Source organism: Aplysia californica, unplaced genomic scaffold (assembly GCF_000002075.1).
Source record: "Aplysia californica isolate F4 #8 unplaced genomic scaffold, AplCal3.0 scaffold01098, whole genome shotgun sequence".
Classification (NCBI taxonomy): domain Eukaryota; kingdom Metazoa; phylum Mollusca; class Gastropoda; order Aplysiida; family Aplysiidae; genus Aplysia; species Aplysia californica.
The window spans coordinates 88,229-93,476 of record NW_004798368.1 but is presented as its reverse complement, the minus strand read 5'-3'; positions in this window follow the sequence as shown (position 1 = coordinate 93,476).

The window sequence follows — 5,248 nt, the reverse complement described above, 5'->3', positions numbered from 1 at the left end:
TACATACACGTTCTTAGAAAGGTAAACTAGAGCAGTTGAATCAGACCCGAATCTTGATGCCTACATATTTAATTTACAGACAAACTTATCTTGTTCGAACCTCTCATCCGACGATATTTTTAGAAGTGTTTGCTATGAACTTATAATTTCGGGGTTCATGACTTGGAAAATGATACTATAATGAAAATATGCAATGAAGCGGAAGCTGGCAAAGGGTCAGCTGAAATCTGTTCATGTTTTCCCAAAGTTCTAAAACAGAGGGCGCGGAATGTAAAGACACATAATTTTGTTCAATGACGGATGTCCTGGACAGAATAGGAATAAAGGAATGATAGCTTTCCTTCAATCACTCGTCGAAAAGAAACATGTATGAAAGGGTCTATCAGATTTTCCTGTATAGAGGTCTTCTTGCCCAGTGATAGGGACTTTGGGCTAATAAAAAAGGGAAAAACGTGGAGCGATCCATGATTCCCACTGGTGAAAGCAACCCAAGAAAGTAGAAAATCACACTTTTTCATTGTGAATTCCATCTAAGGAAAGGTCATTTTGGACTTTATGAAATATGCCAATGAGTGCCTTCCGAAGTCTTCATTCAAAGACACCTCTGGCAGTAACATTTGTTCAGCAATATCCACTGGTTCTCTTTTGGACAAAGCGAAGAGCCAGACAGAATACACTTTACTTAACACTTGTACCTCACGCAACAGAAGTTTGGCGCCGGTACACTATCAACGAAGTGGGACCGTGGAAGAAAGTGGCATTGTTTAAAAGTGGGGTTCGATCTGCTCCAGAAGCAGATAAGAAAAACAGCAAACTTCTGTTGATAAGGAGACAACGTTAAAGGATTTGTTGGATCTCTGCACACATGTACAATGTCAGGTCTAAAGGAAGCTTAAGTCCAGAACCATTTGCGTAACCTTGGTATTGATTGCAAGAAAACAATAATTTATTTATTTTGTGCCTTTTCTGCTGGAGATAAGCTGCTACAAAACTCCCAGAAAGCTGAAAACGTTGAAACCTTCATGCTATTAAAACTTTCTTTCCACACGAAGTCGTCGGAATCAAAATCTTGTGGGGTTAGTTTTTGCAATTTTCTCGAAACCCTGGAAATGTGACTGAGCCTTGGAATAGAACTAGGCCCTTCAATTAATCTGTTATTAATTGCGGTTGTTAATTTTATCTCTCATATGCATGGTTCGGACCCTTGTACCGGCGTTTTTAGACAGTTCCCTCCTTTCACAACACACACATACGTCACCGGCATCTGTGTGGTGAGGTTATGGCGCTCGCAGTCACACGTTGAAGACAGACGTTCGAGTCCCGTGTGGAGAGGATTTATTACCGAGTATCTCGGTCTTTCTGCAGTGACATTATATTCCTCTCAGCCCGGGTAGGCCTTGACAGGCAGAGTCGAAACCCGCCTTCTATATGATCTAAATCAATTGTGTCGATGGGTCGTATATTTTAAAACCCAGAAAAATCCAACAAAGAAAGACAAACTCCCAAAGGTACAGCGTGTGAGAGACTGTTCACACTAGTGAAAATGTCAAATTCAGGTAAATAAATAATTATAACAATGAAGTGAGCTCAAATCGATGGTCAAAAACGCGCTGTGTTTCAAATGTCGACTGTGGGCTGACCTGTAATTGACTGACAAAAATATAGCCCACGCATCTCCAGTTACCTAACGGTCGACCTATAATAAGATACAATTTTGAAAAAAAAAATCGGTAGTGGTAATGAGCACTCACGGACAGAGTCAGACGAAACTAAGAGTTGTATTTGGAATCTGACAAACGAAGACATTTGCCCCTTTTGATGAGGGTCGACATTGTCACTACGATGACTGTGACATCAGACTTTATAATTCTGTGCTGAATGCTTGCTCAAATAATTCGAACATTGGTTGAAACAGACTGTCAGCCTTGATTTTCGGTACTACTAAACAAATCAATATAATTATGTGACACAGATATTACAGCAAGAAAGATCATTTTTGATTATATGATCGTCCGTGTTCTTGTTTCAAATAGCTGTCATAACGTAAGAGTGCTCTGCAAGAACACACACAAAAAAAGATCGTTGTTGAAAGATCATTTTTTGTCGTTGATTAAGTCCTGGTTTCCTTTGTACTGAACGTATAAATCAAGGTCTGTGCCTGAAGTAGGGGAGGAGCCTAGCGCTAAAGTAACTGTGGTGTCGATGTCCCACACGTCTCTCTCACCCAGAATGTCGATGTCACATTTGTGGGGAAACAACTCAACTTACTCTGACGACCAGAAAATGAGCTCGCCAATGACAACACCATCACCTTCTGCTTATTATACAAAATTATTAATAAGCGACGAACAGTGGTACATTATCCAAGTGGTCAAAGTGGTGGCCATCTCTGGTCTCCTCAGTCTGTTAGGCGTGGTCTCCAACATCATCAACATTGTGGTGTTTGCCAAGCAAGGCTTTCAGGACAGCATGAACATCAGCCTCATGGGTGAGATGAGAATTATAACATCTACAGTGAATTTACTAAGAAATAACCAAATCTACAGTTATTTAAAACTAATCTGTCTATCAAACGGTCATGGATTAGAACATAACACACATAAGTGGTCTGGATATAATCGACACAATGTTGAAATATAGCACCCAACACATTTACAATACCGTCAACAAGCTGTGCGTTTGCTCTAAGCCCAGAAATCTTTTATTTTTTTCCGGAGAAAGAAAACATTGCGCCCTCGCTATTTTTACGAGTTATTCAGAAATCCGAGAATTTAAGAAGCTCTACCTGGTTTGGAACATAATAATATGACTATGGGCGACTCAAATCGTGGTTCAAAACAAAACATTGAGAGATGAAACGGGCAAAACAAAGAAGCACTTTTTTAAAAAGTGCACGCAAAAAAAAGCTAACTAAAAAAACCCACCAGTCACACAGTTGGCACATTCCATTTCTCAACTTCTGACTGCAATTTCTTTCATGGCCTTTTGGAAAGACAAAATGGGCAACACACAAAACGGTTTGTTCACGTGCACGCCCCCCCCCCCTTCCAAAAACCAAACAAACAACAAAACAAAACAAACAAACAAAAAACTTAAACTAAATAAATAAATAAAAAATCGAAAAAACAAACAAATCAAACAAACAAACAAAACAAACAAGCAAGCAAACAAACAAACAAAACCACAAACCAACAAACAAACAAAACCGTTGTACAGTAGGAACTTTTCATTTCTCAACTTCTGATGAAAAGGATTTCTTTCTGCGTCTTTTTACATCAAACATAAGTGTTAGAGAAATACCCATTATATTCCAAAGGTCAACAACAAAAATGTAATTGTAGATACTTTACGCCCTCTTCAACACACTTTTGATCATTTAGAAGTCGGTAACTTCTGCGCTACCTGTCATGGACAGCCCGAGCATTAATCAAAGCAGAAAACACTCAGTGGCTACAACATGTTTGAGGATCAAATATCCCAAATCAGGAAAGATAGAAGACCGTATTTACTGAAGTAGTGTTGGGTCCTCATACCTTACCCAGCGCGTCCCCTGGTGGTGGATAGGGGAGAGACCTTCAGATGTGGAGGTAAGCTTCTAAGCAGTCGTGCACCAAATGCGAGATGATCGTGGAGAGTAGAGGAGAACCCTGGTGGCACAGGTGCTTCAGGAAATACCTCGTACACTCGAAAAACGGAACATCTTGGCGATGTCTAGAATCTAGTCCTAGCAACAAAGCCTTTAAATTCTATATATGCCAGCGGTGAGATTCCAAAAGATATCTATGATTAAGACCTATAGCATCACGTGCCACGGAATGTGAGATGCTTAGAGCAATATACCTTATGAGTCATTTTACAAAAATCTTGCCGCGAGTAATGAGTAAAATGAAAAAAGCCCATGACAAGAAATATCTAAAACCCAATTTGGTTTTGATACTGACAAGGACACCAGAAATATTCACCTTTTTAATGGGAAGGTGTCTTGAATCATGGAAAAAAAAACCTGTAGTTATGTTCCACAGAATAATCAAAGGTTTTCGATATAGTTAGACTTGGTGGTTGGGTGGGGTTGGGGGGGGGGGGGGGGGGGGGGTTGTGCCAAGAGGATAATGTGTTCGCCTCGTATTCAAAGGTCCCGCGTCCGAATCCGGGTAGGAACGGAAAAAATTCTTCTCTAGAATTCTTTTCTTTCGCCTCCTTTCCTGCTCTCTAGCAATGTTCTGTCGTCTGATTTTGTCTCCGCTTTTTGCCCCCTCCTCTGTGCTCCTGACTCTTTCTGCAGCCTTTCTACTGCTACTTCTTCGCTTCTTCTTACTTCTGTCTTTCAGCCACACCCTGAACTTATGCTAAGAGAGATCTATACCTAGCCTACTCGGACAAGGGCGGAAAAACTTGGAAGTTCCGAAGGAAAGTTGAGCACGTTAAAGATCCCTTGGCGGTTTAAAATCGAAAAGAGTAGGCTTCAGCCGCCACCCCGGATAAATTCAAAATTTCTTACTAACTGAAAATGTTTAATGTGTCTCGCCCGCTCATATGATCTTATAATATGCATTAGCGAGCGCCGTAAAACACTTACAAAAAAAGAAGACATGGTGGCTTATTCAAAATATTGGAAGCGCTAGTCATAGACGGAAAAGATCTAAGAATTATTAGAAATTTGTACTTGGACCATTAGACTTGTGGAAATTGAGGGAGAGTACAGCAAATACAAAGAGATTAGAAGAGGAGAGAAGCAAGGATGTGTTACTTCACCCAGGCCTCTTTAACAAATACACCGAAACAATCTTTAGAAATATAGAAGAACGCCCAAGTCTCAAAGAGGAATGGCAAACATATTAATATCATTAGATATTCCAATGGTGAAGTTTTATTAGCAGATTCAGAAAATGATTTTCAATCTGTTCCAGATACTGTTGTAACGACAAGTAAATGTAAAGGGTTGTTGTGGATATGAAGAAAACAGAATGCATGGTAATATTAAATAAGCAGTAAATCCTACGTAAAATCTCATAAGCAAAAGCGAACAGATAAAAAAAATTCAACAGTTTTAATATTTAGGATATATGATTACATGTGCTACCAAATGTTCCACAGAAATAAAACGGAGAATAACAAAAGCTACAGATGGTTTCAATTAAATAAATTCTGAATGCTATGTATGCTCAACCCTTCTACATGGCTGTGAATATAGACAATCACAAAAGACAGTGAAACTGAAAGACATAACGACCTTGAACATGTAACTCTC